Source organism: Microtus oregoni, unplaced genomic scaffold (genome assembly GCF_018167655.1).
Source record: "Microtus oregoni isolate MIOR12 unplaced genomic scaffold, Mior012 000029F_ref0000214, whole genome shotgun sequence".
NCBI classification, from domain to species: Eukaryota; Metazoa; Chordata; class Mammalia; order Rodentia; family Cricetidae; genus Microtus; species Microtus oregoni.
This window is the reverse complement of record NW_024543088.1, coordinates 27,401,077-27,416,286: the sequence shown is the minus strand read 5'-3', so window position 1 is coordinate 27,416,286 and position 15,210 is coordinate 27,401,077.

Here is a 15,210-nt window from a genome sequence, read left to right as displayed (position 1 = left end):
TGGAGGCCATGTGGAGGTCAAAGGACAGGCTTTGGTTCTGTCCCTCCACCCTGGGTTCAGGGATGGAAATCACACTGCCAGGTTTGCCCAGCAAGCACTTCTACTTGCCAGTCCATCCAGCTGGCCCCACTTTTGATAAATTACTAATAGAATTCAATGAATTCTAATGCATTGTCCAAGTTTGCTGTGGGATCACATTCTGCTCCTTCAGCCAATAGCCTGTAAGATACCAGCCCACTTGGGCGTAGTCTCTTATACTGTAAAAGCAGCTGTAAATGTGCACCCTCTCTCTTGCTTTCGGTTCCCTCTTCTGGCTGCTAGACTCTGTTCCTGTTCACACAGAGGACTGTTATCTAGGAGAGTGATCTGATCTGTAAGTTTTCCCCTTAAATAAATAACCCTTTTATTATTCATAATTCTGAACTGGTGTGGGATTGATTTGCGACTTACGTCATCACAAGTTGTTTGTTTTTGACTCATTTTTGCTCAGCTAGTTTCCTAGGATTTTTGTTTTATCTGTTTTCAGAGTGCTCATGATTACCTCCTGTATCAGCTCGTTGCTGCATCTGCAAATAAATATTGTTTATTTATGGCTCCTTTTTTTTTTGCCTTGATAAGCATTTCTTGACACTTGTAATTACTTTCTTGGAACTACCAAATTTAGATTTATTTTACAAACCCCTTTTCTGTGGGTTTTCTCAGTTCTGTAGTTTCTATCTGCCTTCTTGTGTTTGGGGATTTTGTTCTATTCTTCTGCTAACCTGTGAGGAATGACAAACTCATTCATTTTCACTTTGTGTTTTTTATTTAATCACTTAAGAATTATATTCTTCTAGAAACCATTTGAATTAACAGCTCCAAGTTTTCACCTCCACAGATCTCTTATTCAGTTAGGATTTCCTTAAAATAAGCTATTCCAAGGAGTTTTACAACTTTTTTTTAAATTAATTAACGTAGTTTACAATTTCACAGGTATAATGTACCTGACCACCCTCACCCCAACTCTCTATCTCCCTATTTTTTGTCCACCCCACCTCTCTTCCCTACAAATGCCTCTCACGTTCCCATTGGCTTGTTTTGTTTTCTGACTCACTGAGTTCTATCAGGACCATTTGCATGAAGGTGGGTTTGGAGCTGTTTGCTCCAGCCTAGCGGGCTAAGCTGTGGGTACACAATGGAAGACAATAGCGCCTCTCACAGAATCAATATAGCCAAGAGTTCAGCAGTGAAAAGTAGGGCCACACGAGCCCCTCAGTCGTCCATAACAGTCTTGTGTGGGCCTAGGGTAGGTAACTCAGTTGCTGTGATTTCATGCTCACAATGGTTATGCTGAGTCTAGAAGATAGAGTTTCTTAATGCGTCATTTTTTATCAAACCCAACAAGAGAGTGGTTGGTTACCACTCTTAGGCCATTGTTACACATGTGGGCATGTGGGCATGTGTGCCCAGCAGGTTGATGTTGTGGTTCGTGGGATTCATAACTGGGTAGGATCACTGGTGTCTTCACTTCCCAAGTAGTCTGCACAGCATCTTCTGGCCCTTTGAAAGCTAGCAAACAGGGAATATGTTTACAGCTCAGTTGCAGCTTACCTTTCTGTACATCTTGCAGCCAATGTGCATCTCCTTGGCAACAGTGTTTAAGCTTCTAGTTACAAGGAGAAATCACACTGATCAGAACCTCCACTGTTTAAGCACCTCTGTCCCATTGCCCCCCCCCCCCCCCACCAACTAAGTCCTGTGGAGGTATTCCATACCTGGGACTGGAAATTTTGTTTGGTAAAACCCCTGTTTCTACTTCAGGATTACTGTCTTTAGTCTCTTTTGTGTTCTTTATTTGGAATACAAGAAGATTTGCATAAAACTTGTCCATATTCCCTTGGTCTCGATTAGTCTTCAACCCCTTATTCCCTCATCTATCCAATTGCCCAGCCCAGTATACTCATCTTCACTTTGCTTTTAGCTGTGTTCTACTGACTCCCTCTTTTAAGGCAACCCCTACCTCTAAGAGTTTCCTAGACATCACAGGTACTCCAAGATAAATAAATGCAACTAGGATCTGCAAATGGGGGGGGGGGGCACTGTGTTCGTCCTTCTTGGCTTGGCTTACCTCACCCCAGATATTTTTTCAGTTGTACCCATTTAGTGCTAGTATCGTTTTTCTTTACAGCTGGATTTCATGTCCGCTTCACATTTTCCTTCTGCATTCCCCAGCTGATGACAGCTGAGCTGCTTCCACTTGCTCTTGGGAGCAGAGCAGCAGTGATGATGGATGTGCAGATATCTATGTACAGATATGGATGCAGATATCTATCTATGGTACAGAATCCTTCGGGTATATTCCCAGGAGTGGTATAGCTGGGTCATACTGTACTGTTATCTCTAGGTTTTATAGAAAGCTTTAGACTGATTGCCAAATTTGCTGCACCCACCCACACTGTATTAAGGTTCCTTTCCCAACGTCCATTCCAGTTTATTGTCATTTGTACCTTGGATGCTCACTGGGGTGAGATGGACTTGTAAAGTGGTTTGAATCCATGTTTCCATGATGGTGGAGGTTTTTGAGCACTTTTTAGCATGCTTACTAACCATTTGTATTTCTTCTTTTGAGAACTCTCTGCTTAGTTACATGGCCCATTGTTATTTTTAATTGGGCTGTTATTTGTTTTTTTTTTTATTTTAGTTCTCTGTCTAGTCTAGACATCATACCTTTCCCAGAAAGGTTTTTCTCCCATTCTGTGGGTAGACTCTTCTGACTGACAATCTCTTTTGCTTCCTAGAACATTTTTAGTTTCATACCATCCTTTGCTAATTCTTGGTCTTGTTTCCTGTGCTGCTGGAATCCTACTTAGCAAGTCTGTGCTTGAGCCCACATGCTAAAGTAGCTCTTGTTCCCCTAGCACTTTCAGAGGGTCCAGTCTTGAGGTCCCAGATTCATTTGGAGTTGGGTTTTTGTTTAAGCTGAGAGACACAGCTTCAGTTTCAGTCTTCCACGTTCCACGCGCATCTAGGCAGACTTTCAAGCACCATTTGTTGAAAATGCTGTCATTTCTTCAATATCCAATTCTAGCATTTTTGTCAGACACTCTGGTAGCTGGAGTGGTAAGCACTGTATATCTTGACCTTCTAGTCTGGTCCATTGACCTATGGGTCTCTTTCAGGCCAGTGCCATGCTGATCAGTTATGACTCTCAGAAATAGCTTGATCTCAAGAATGGCAATGCCTCTTGCAGCATTGATTTAGGTTTTCCAAGTCATATAATATAGGCTTCTAAAAGTGCCTCATTTTTTTCTCAGTGTCATTGGAACTTATTGTAATCTCTTTTTCATCTCTAATTTTATTAATTTGTATATTTTCTATCTTTTGGATAACTTAAAGGATTGTTAACCCTATTTTTCCAAAGAATGAATCCTTCATTTCATTCATTCTCTGTATTGATTTATTTAACGTTTGCCTTGATCTGAACTGCATCTCCTCACCTATGCTTTTGGTTTTAGATTGGTCTTGGCTTTCTACAATGCATCATTATTTATTTGAAACCATATATATATTTATATTTGTGGAGGCATTTAGTACTATGAAATTCCCTCTTAGGACTGCCTTTATAGCATCCCATAGATTCTGATATATCGTGCTTTCATTTTTATTCAATTCTAGGAAATAAAAAAAATTCCTTAATCTATTCAGTCATCCACTCATCAATCAATAATGTGCTGTTTAATCTCCATGCTTTTATGTATTTTCTATAGTTTCTGTCGCTATTGAAATCTAGTTTTATTCTCTTGTGTTTAGATAGAATATAGGATGCTATTTCAATATTCTTATATTCATTGAGGCTTGCTTTGTGACCTAATGTGTAGTATATCTTGCAGAAAGTGAATTTTTATTGTGTGGATGGAATTTTCTATAAAAATATGCTAGGTTCATTTGATTTATGGATTCATTTAACTCCAATGTTTTTTTCTGTTTACTTTTTGTTGTCTTGACCTCTGTATTGGTGAGAGTGGGTTGTGGAAATCTCTTGCTATTAATGTATTGGGATAATATATATGTAAAATGCATATATAGTAGTATGTATTTTATTAAATTGGGTTCACTTGTGTTTGGGGCAGATGTTTAGAATTGTAACATCAACCTAATGAATTGTCCTTTTAATGAGTATGAAGTTATCTTCTTTAATTCTTCTGATTATTTTTGAAGTCTATTTTTTAAAAAACTACATTTTATATGTAAATATATATTTATCTATTAAATTATATAAAATACAATGTTTTATAAGTTATATGGAATAATATATATATATATATATATATATATATATATATATATATATATATATATATATATATGTCTGCTTGCTTTTTAGTCCCATTGCTTGTAGCACCATTTTGTTCTTTTTTCACAGATGGTTTCCATCTTTGATGGTGAGATAATTCTTGGAAGTAATAAAAAGTTGGAACTTATTTTAAAATCTAGTCTGGTAGTGTGTGTTTTCTTATTGGGAAGTTGATACCATTAATACTCACAATAAGTTTTGATGTTCATTAATACCCATCACTTTTTATTTTCTACTATTCTTTTTTTGTTTTGTCAGGGTTTCTCTGTAGCTGTGAAGCCTGTCCTGGAACTTACTCTGTAGACCAGGCTGGCCTCGAACTCACAGAGATTTGCCTGCCTCTGCCTTCTGAGGGCTGGGATTAAAGGAGTGAGCCACCACCGCCCGGCTCTTAAACTTCATTGATTAACTGTGAGCGCACTGTTTATCTCCTCACTCCCCCACTGACTTTTGAGATTGTTTATTATTTTTTTCAGTCCAAACTGTTCCCTCTACTGTGCTCTGTGAAGCTGACTTAGTGATCATATATTTTCTGAGTTTGTTCTTATCATGGAAAATTTTTATTTTTCCTTCAATTTTGATAGAGTTTTTCTAGGTATAATATCCTGGGTTGATAATTGCTTTTGTTTGTAATTTGGAATCCATCTTTTCAAACACATCTAAATTTAAAAACCTTCTATCAAAAACTTAACTGTTTCCCCGAAACTCTGTCTTATATGAGATTTGGTCTTTCTTCCTTGCAACTTTCAAGGCCTTTTTGTTTGTTTTTAGTGTTAGGTTATAACACATGGTGGGCTATCAGTTTTCTGCTCCTGTCTGTTGGGTGATTTGTGGGCCTCATTTACCTGAAAGGATCTCTCTATTGGGGAAAATTTCTTCTATGATTTAAAAAAATATTTGCCTTGGAACTTGTCTTTATGCTCATAAGTTATAATTGGTCTTTTCATGGTACCTCACAGTCCCTGCATATTCTGTTTATAGATGTTTTTACTGTATCATTTCTTTGGTTTTGTGATCCAGTTTCTAGGCTCCAACAGTCTATCTTCTTTCTTTGTGTTCCACATTTTGGTGACACTTTCACAGAGCTTTTTATTAGATATATTGAATTTTTCATTTTCTGTTCCAGTTCAGTTTGGGTTTTCTGAAGTGCTCCAATTTTGATTTAGATTTAATATTCATATCCTGGATTGTCCTATTTATTTCATTTACTTGTTTGTATTTTCTTGCATTTCAATAATTTTATTACTATCCTTTTCAAGTTTATTTGGGTGTTTGTGTTCTTTTTGCAGGCTTTGAACTCATTAAACATGTTCTTAATTGTTTTGAATTTCCTGTCTTTCCTAAGTTGTTCTCCTTCTGGAATATTATAATGGGACTTGTGATGGAGAAGAGGGTATTGGTTTAATTTAACCATACTGTCTGTGTTTTTGTGATGGGACCCACACACCTGAATTTAAGATATTATCTTATTAAAATTGTAATTTAAATACCATTAAATTACTTCTCCACTTCCTTTTCCCTTTTCTAACCCTTCTCATGCCCTTCCCCACTTCTTCTCAAATTGATGACCTTTCTGATTATTGTTGCACACACACACACATACACACACACACACACACACACACACAGAGAGTCCTATGTTTCTTACAATCTTTCTACTCCCTCTTCCACAGTCTTTCCCTAACCTTAGGCGAAAGAGTTGTGTTGTGGAAACGTTTTGGGACTGGGCTCTCTATGATCAGTTGTTCTCTCCATGATGACTAGGTGTAGATTTTTGTAATGGTCTCCATGCAGGTTAGTTTACTTGCATATCTGTGGATATAACGTCTCTAGCTTTCCAGGGGCTAGGGGTGGGCTCAATGCTGTGCAGTCAGCTTCTTGGCTAGGTTAAGTGTTGAGGAAATGGAGATAAGGTGAATGTGTCCAGGGCTTGGAGCAAAAGTCCTAGAGATCTTGTGGACTAGCTGGAGTGCAGATGTCGGGAACTCTTACTGGCACTGTGTTTGGGGCTGGAGTTGGAGGCACAACTAAATCACGAGAGTCTGAGATAGGCTAGGGAGAGGCCAGTGTTCACTGCTACTATGAGAATGTTAAAACCTTCCAGCTCAACTTTATTAAATTGGAACTAAACCTCCATTGTTACAATATTTGACCTATAATGCAAGGCTTTGAGCTTACTGATGATACCCAACCTAGAAGGTAATTAGTGGTCATGTGCACTTAAAATGGACGGCTTAGTCTTAATGTGTCTACGGAGCTTTTTATTTATTCATTAAGTCAAGTTTTAAAATAATGTATAAATCCTCTATGTCTTTAGTGATTTAAATCTTACAGATGCTGAAGGAATTCTGTTAAAATCCTGTGAGGAATTTGAATTCATGGGTTTTCATAGTAGTTTTATAAATATTGAAGTGATGTCAATAGACTCAGTCAACTCAGAACATGTGTTCTTGAACAAGAGAGGTGACTCAGCAGGTAAAGGTGCACACTAAGCCATTCCGATCCCCTGAGTTCAATTCCTGGAACCCACATAATGGAAGAAAAGAATAGACTTTCTAAAAGTCTTTATCTGACCTCCATTTGTGCACAGTGGCAACTGCCTTTCCATAGGAAAACAATAAAATAGAATAAAATGTAAAAGAGTATGTATTCTTTCATGAAATTAAACTTTCTTACCAGTAATTAATACTTCAATCTAAAATTTTTCTTTTGTGTTAAGATTCCCTTTGTTCTTTTTCTTCTTCTTTCTTCCTCTTCTTCTTCTTCTTTCTCCTCCTCCTCCTCCTCCTCCTCCTCCTCTTCTTCTTCTCTTCCTCCTCCTCCTTATCCCCTCCTCCTTTTCTTTCTCCTCCTCCTCCTTTTTACCCCCCTCCACCTTTCCCCTCCTCTTCTTTCTCTTCCTCCTCCCTTTTTGATACTAACACATCTATCCTAATTTACTTTCTTGAAATAGTTAGTGATCAGGTATCCATTCTTTTTACTTTAATCTGTGTCTGGCTCGTATTTAAGCATAAAGCAGGATTTCTACTCTGAAAAAAAATGATATTTAATCATAAATTCTAAACTATTTCTATGTATTAGAGTTATCAGTACTTATAAATTCCATGCCTTTAAAACATATTATCTGTGTGTGTACATTTCTCTGAATTCAGGTTTTGGCAGCTTTGCATGTCTCCCATGTGTTTCTTCTGCCTCTTTAGAAATTTTACTTTGGGGCAGAGGATGGCGTTCCATTGGTTGAGCAAACACAAAGGCCTGGGTTTGGTATCCCATATCGCATAAACTGGCTGTGGTGGTACATGCATGTAATCATAGTACTCAAGAAACAGACAGAGGCAGGAGAATCAGGAGTTCAAGGTCATCTTTGGCTACATTGAGAGTTTAAGACCATTGTGTTACCATTCTTTTCTTTATCCCCCTTTCTCCCATTCCCTTTCCTATTGGCTTTTATGGATATATACTTGTTTTCTTTACATGGTAGTTACTGAAACATCTACATATAAATTTAATTTTAAAATCTGGTTAACCAAGTGCACCATTTCCCTAAATCTACAAAAATCTCACAAAGTTTGAATTCTTGTTCTCTCAGCCTCCATTTTAATATTGTCTAGTACTTTAGCTCTGTTGGTTGATCCCCTCAAGTAAAAAGATTGCTCAGTGTAACAGTTTGCTCAGATTTAACTATGTGGCTGCTATTTTCTCCACGAACCATTTATTTTATACTGCCCTTCTTCCCTGGTTTTTCTTTCTTCCTGAAATACAGCTTTATGATTCTTTAGTTGGGGGTCTAGTGACATTATACTCTCTAGCTTTTGTTCAACCCGTTGTGTCGCACATTATTAAAGAATCTGTATGATAGCCCTGGAGTAAGACAGGTCTCAAACCCTGCCTTATCATTACTCTGGACCTTGGGAAATGCTTTAATATCTCCGGGACTTAGTGTTCCTTGTCAGGCCATGGTAAATGCTATCCTAGGACCCTTCTAGCTTTCATGTTCTGCGTGTGGGACAAAGTGTGGGACACACAGCACTAGACAACAGAGAACAGAATGGGGTTGTCAAAGAGTATGGGTGACCGAGAAAATGAAGCAGTGGGAATGCAAAATGACCTCACACGTGCCCTTTCTGATTACAACATCCCAAATTTCCCAGGGAATCAGTGATTTACTTGCCATTCATAAAAGATATGTCTTCTATATGGCAGCTTCATAAGCAGTCATCTCTGGGAGCCTGGGAGAGATGGCACCCACAGTTCTCAGATGTTTTACCATCTGTAGATGCAAACCAGATACCGGAGAGAGCAACAGGCCTGAGTGCCAGAGAGAAGGGGCAGGGGCTGCACTCCCTGGCTCTGGTGATAGGAGATTCAGGTGTGCTGCAGTTAACTTACACCTGAGGCCTAGTGGACTGGGTGATTTGGTTCTTCTGTACATCTGCTATATGAAAAAGTGAACTTCCTAAATGATGGTCTTGGATTAATTTTCTCTTATTCTTAGAATATAACTGAGGACAAAATAATCACAGCACCATCAAACATGAGTAGGGGCAAAGTTTGAGAATGTGGTCACTCTTCCTTGTATCTGGTTCTCCCATCCCTTTCTCATAGAGATTTGTACATGCTTATCCATTCAGCCCCATTATTATACCTGCATCCCTCAAGGTACCAGCCAAGAGTGGATTGTGACTGAGAAATACTCAGAGCACAAGTGGAGGAAACGTGAGCTGTTGAATGGAGGCAGAGACGCTACCAATCCCAACTCAAAACTGGAAGCAGTATAAAGGGGCCCTCTCACACACACACACTTTCTGCAGAGTCCAGAGGGTGCTGAAGCGGTTTGAGAACATGACGTCGGAAGTTGAGCTCACCTGTGTTGATGGGTTGGGGGCTGCATGCTCTTGTGGCATCCTCGCTCTCCCGTGAAGCATTCCAATTCTCAGAGGACCATATGGAGAGCAACCGGTGGAAAAAAAAAAAGAATCATCCTACCTGGGCTTATGAGAAAAGGAGACAGAGATCATCTGACCCCCCAAAAATTCCACACATAGGCAAGGAAGTGGAATGAGAAGTTTATTGGATATCTAAATATAAAGTAGTTCTTTTACAGAAAAAAAAAGAATGTGATTTTTGTATTTATTCTCATAGAGCACTCGGAAGACATGATCAAAACTTATAGAATGTAAATAAAAACATGATTTAATATAATTGAACAATGTGTAAATACAAAAGAAATTGCCCAAATCACAGTCTGATAACACAACTTCTCCCTTTCGTGAGGAACCACGTGTGCTGCTGTGGGGATGTCAGGGGTGGTCGATGAGGCAGGGCACCCATGCCGTTTGCTTACCCTGTGGAAATACCGTGGCGCTGTCAGCATCACACGAATGAAAAACATCCTATGCTGTACGCCTTTGTGTGGCTTTCCCTGTTGGAAATGTGGCTGCGGCTCCCAGCTGCTGCTGGTGGAGCTGCGGTTGCGATCAGCTAGGAGCAAGGGCCTGCTCCCAGCGGGCACACAGGGCACAGAGAAAGCTCACCGCTCTGCTCCCCTATCCTTGACCTGTACCATTCAACAGGACTTAGTTCTCACACATAGCTATCTCTCGTGGTCACGAGTCATGGGGACTCAAACCCAGAGCAAGGCCACGCTGGGTCCGTTTCAGTTTGTTTGTCCGTTTTCAAGGAAGAGAACCTATGTTTCCCAAAGACTTGATGACATCACACAGACATTTTGGCATTCTTTTCTAGCACTAAAATCTGATCACGTCAAAAAAAAAAAAAAAAAAAAAAAAAAACAAAACAAAAAAACAAAACAAAACCAGAAAACCTACTAGTGTTGAAATTAACAGAGATAAAAGGATTGGCAGTGGGAGAAATATTTTGGAGGGAAGTACTGCCCAACTCTCTTTGCAAAATGCCCTTGGCTCCAATCACAAGGCTATTAAAGCAGCAGGGCCACACTCCTGGAGCTGCCCCCCAGTGCCCCATTGCTCCGTCTGCTCCTGCTTGAGTTGCTGGGCTCCTATATGGAAAGCGGAGTAGCTGATGACTATGGTGCCATCAAATGCATCTTCTACAGCTTGTCACCTTTACTATCAATTGGTAAAACTGCGTGGGAGTGGTGGCATTTCTTGGTAGCTTTGTGACCAAGAGGACGTCACTATGTGCCGTTTCAGAAAGGCTAAGTGGACACATCTTCCTGTCCTCAGAGGCGTATCGGCGGGAATGCGGAGCCAAGTGACTTAGAAGGAAAGGAAGCGACTTGGCAAGTGTGATCTGCCAGCTGGTTGAGTCAGACGACACACTGAGAACAATCTTTTTTCGAACCATGTCCTCCCTTCAACCCTTCTACAATTAGACAGTCTCTCTATCCACCTCAGCACATTTACCTGGCTCCTCTCCTGTTGCCACCACTAGGCAGACACTTGACCTTCCGGGCTATGCTGCGGCCTCATGACAAACACCTAGAGCTCCTCCATCGCTGACAGAGCTCCAGGAACAAAAGCCCTCAAATAGCACAAGCGCTAGTATTCTTAGGAGCTGGAGGGAAAATGCTTCAAGGATCTGGCAGGGACACTTGGCCTCCGGAGCCTACATTCCCTAAAAGACTTTTCTTTAGTTCTCTGTTAGCCCGAGAGAAACCTGCTGACACTCTCAACTTAGCAATACTTAAGTTTATAAACACACACATGACATATATTAATTGCCTTTTTCTCCCCCTGACTAAATGTTTGTGAGCAAATTATTTCCACGGAGAACAAGTTCCTAAGCAGTTTGCCACCATTCCAGGCATGTAAGCGCAAAGAGGCTGTAGGAAGTGCCGGGGACTCTGTTTCGGCCCCTTTCATGGTAGCCACGGTGGCGGAGGTTGGAAATGAGCCAATTCCTCCCCTAGCTCAGCACCGACTCCTTCGGATGGTGTTTCCGAAGGCTGAACAGCGTGACTCCGAGTACCGTGTGTACATACATATGTAGGAATAACGTTTATGTTCCTCAGAATAGGCACTTTTTGAAGGCAGTGCATCTAAAAGTAAAGTTAATAGAGCCTATATTTAGCACCCATATTCTCACTTTGCTGATGTGTGTGCTGAACAGAAGATCACAGATTTGAATCAGTCTCACAGAGGCCGGAGTCGGCAAATGGCTATATTCAGAGCTAGGAAAGTCTTGACAACTCAACTGTAGCTGTTAAAAAGGCAGGCTCGGAGAAGGTGCAATCATTTTTTCTCAAAGGTGATGGCACAGAAGGAGAAAGGCCCGTGACAACGCCGTGAAATAAGAGCCTGTGTGTGCAGCTCAGGCAAAATTACGATCCGTGGGCTCTGTCTTTGTGCCACAACTACTTGGTGGCACGGGCTTAGTACTTAGAGAGTTCAGTTCATAATTGCACACATCCCCATTTTAGCAGGAGAGGAAGAAAAGCCCTGAATCTGTTAAGGAATGATAAAGACATAGATTCAGACAGCACCAAGCCAAACCAAACCAAACCAAACCAGGCTAACTATGTGCAGAGCCCAGAGCTCGGAGTTCCCTGCAGCGGTACAAACTTGGCTTCGAAGTGTAAGGTTTTGTGAAAGGCACACGCTTTCACGAGGCAATCTTATTCATGCTCAAGAAGCAGACAGTCAACGTGCCATGTTTAACTCTATGTTCCTCCTTGACGTGTTTCCGGAAAGAGAGTGCAGAACACAGCAAGGTGATAGTGGCTCAAGCCTTTAAGCTAGCACTTGGGAGGCAGAGATAGGCGGATCTCTGTGAGTTCAAGGCCAGCCTGGTCTACAGAGCAAGTTCTAAGACAGGCTCCAAGGCTATAGAGAAATTCTGTCTCTAAATAAAAACATTAACAACAGCAACAACAAAAGAACACACAAACATACAGAAAAGAACAAAGAGAGCCGGGCGATGGTGGCGCACGCCTTTTATCCCAGCACGCGGGAGGCAGAGACAGGCGGATCTCTGTGAGTTCGAGGCCAGCCTGGTCTACAAGAGCTAATTCCAGGACAGGAACCAAAAGCTACGGAGAAACCCTGTCTCGAAAAATCAAAAAAAAAAAAAAAAAAAAAAAAAAAAAAGGACAAAGAGTGAAAGACACGATTCTGATCCTCAGAGGGAACTATTCTACCTTTCATGAGTGAGGAGAGAGATCGTGGATAATTTGCTTATCAGGTGTCCCCAGTGACACAGTGGGTAGCAAAGGCTAGTCACTGAGAGGATTTCGCTACTACATCACTGAAAAACATTTATGATAAGTTTCTGGAGTCTATATCTCCTCTAGGACCCATCTCAGTTCAGACTCTCTGCTTGAGGTACAAGGAGGGCCCAGGCTAATTCAGTTTGCTACTGGGTGAATGAGGTCTTTGGTACTAGGACTTTTGATGATGTAATCCCATACACTGATGATGTATTTGACACTCTTCTACAAATCAAGAAGAACAAAAAAGATTACTATAACGCACAGATCACCCAAATATCAGTGCCAAATTTACTATCTGCTAGGCAAAATGAGACCATTCTCATGGTTGGTATTTAAATGATGAAAATCCCTTTCTTCCCAGTCTGTTCGAAGGAACGAACTACGTTAGGCAGACACCTCATAACCCGGCCAAGTTCCAAACCTTTAATTACTAAATGAGCATCATGGCTATCCAAAGGCAAAGAGGGATGAAGAGGAACTAGGATGTTTTTCTCTCACACGAGGCTCCCCTAAGAAAGAAAGCACAAGGTGGTCGAGAGAGGATGTAGATGTGAACGCCAGCTCTGCCTAGTTCACATTTTCTGACTGAGAAACGGAGTGAAATAGTTTGGTAAGCAAAGATATTCAGGTTTAACATTTACTCCTCAGTGATGGAGGATGTGGGTTTACGAAAGCAGATATGAATTCCTACAACTCAATACAGAGCGAAACAGATGTTACGGGAAATGGCAACACAGTGCCTCAAGAATGCTGGTTCCTTAGTCTTTCCCCCTCCCTGACAGAAACAGAGACTCAAGCAAGGCAGATAAACAGCTCGCTTTCCACTCCTGCTTTGACATATTTAAGAGATAAACAGATCCACACAAGATTTAAGTAGCTTTCTGTTTTCCTTTTTGGTAGCTATGGAAATGGGTCAGGTCTACAGGAATTTATTAATTCCCTGGCCTGAAGAGTTGAAATGTTTTAAGATTTTTTTTTTTTTTTTGAGAATCAGCTTTCTTGGTGAAGACCTGTGTGTGGTGTGTGTGTGTGTGTTTCAAAGACAATTGTGCTTTCTCTAAATCTTTGGAACTATATTATATAGAGTGGAAGAAGGGAAAATTTCATCCCTCCCTTTTCCCTTTCTTTACATTATATGAAGGCAAATCAGGATTTGTGGCTGATTCGTCAAGGTATCTGAGGAGTATTTTCATGAAGGAACAATCTTATGCCTTCACCCCTTTACTGCTCCTCTGTCTAATGAGACGGGTCTGCTCTACAGTGGCAAGTCTCTCCTTGGGAAACTCATCTGGGAATTCTGAGAAGAGCTCAAAAGGTTTAATTAACCTATAGTTTGGGTGGGCTCCCCATTTGTGCCAAAGGAAATGCTTCCCAATCTACTGGCCATAAAATCCATCAAAGCTCTCAGAGAGTTAAGGCACCTTTCCCGCCTGGGGCTGTGAGGGCTCAGGCAATGATGCCAACCTTCTGGTCCTCTCTGTGCCCTATATCCCCCCCCCCCCCCCCCCCCAGGGAAGACTGGGAAAGGCAGAAAGGCTATCTGCTGCTTAACTTGCCTCTTCCTAATCTCAGGGAACTGGCAGATGAGCGGCTGGATGGAGCTGAGACTTCCGGGAGGAAAATGTCGAATTTACAAACTAGGGCGTTTGAAAGGCTTTCTAGATTTAGTGCAGATGTCCTGTGGAGAAAGGATATTTTAATTGATCGGTGGATTTCCACTTGTAGCACATAACCAGAAGGTAGACAAGACAGAAAAAAGAAAGCCCTGACTGCACATGGGATGAACAGCTTCTCAGTGAGTCAGCCACAAAAGGGTATTTTTGTTGTTGTTGTTGTTGAGCTGTGATGTGGGCCGGCTTGTAGAAGATACCTGGGGTCCTCCAAGTAAGACTGTTGTTAAACATAGTGCTAAGCTCCCTGTGATGAGGGGATATTCATTACAAACATCCCACAGCCTAAGAGGTACCGCCTATCAAAGGAAGAAGGCTAAATTTCAGAAAGACCATTCACTCAATAGCACTGGCTTAGACATTTCAAGGCCTTTTGGCCATGGGTTTATTGGATCAGAAATTCCTGTTGTGTCAGCACACTCTTAGCAGGCTCTACATAAACGTGAACAGAGAGACTAGTGTGGTTTTGTTTTTTTTAACTTATAGCAGCTTCTGCCTCTGTGGGACGTACAAGCCCACAGGACGGAGGGCTTTCCTAAAGCTCAGGTCACCTCTGCACACCACTGTACTGTAAATGACACGGTCTCAGTTGATATGCTGAACTTGACAGGCCCAGAGAGCTTTGTGGTTAATGGAAACCAATGCCCTCTGGGGAAATTTGCTGCACTGTGCTCTCTGCACAGTCATTTGCTCTCGGTGACCTTTATGCCACAGGCTCCCTCCCAGTGCTGGTCACAAAGACCCAGGGCTTCCCACAAGATGACAGAGACATGCGCAAGCTCTTCATGATGTGCAACACTGGAACACACACGTGCACCCGCCACGGATACCCAAACGGCCCCTGTGAATTTCCGTGGCTATTTTTGAACAGGGCCTTCAGTAACCTGTGAGATGTGCGGGACAAGGCTGGGTGAATGCCCAGATCTCACACTTACCAGCTCTATTGCTTCTGGCAAGACACTTAATGATTCTGAACCTCAGCTTTCTCTTCTAGGACAGGGCTATTAATAACCATC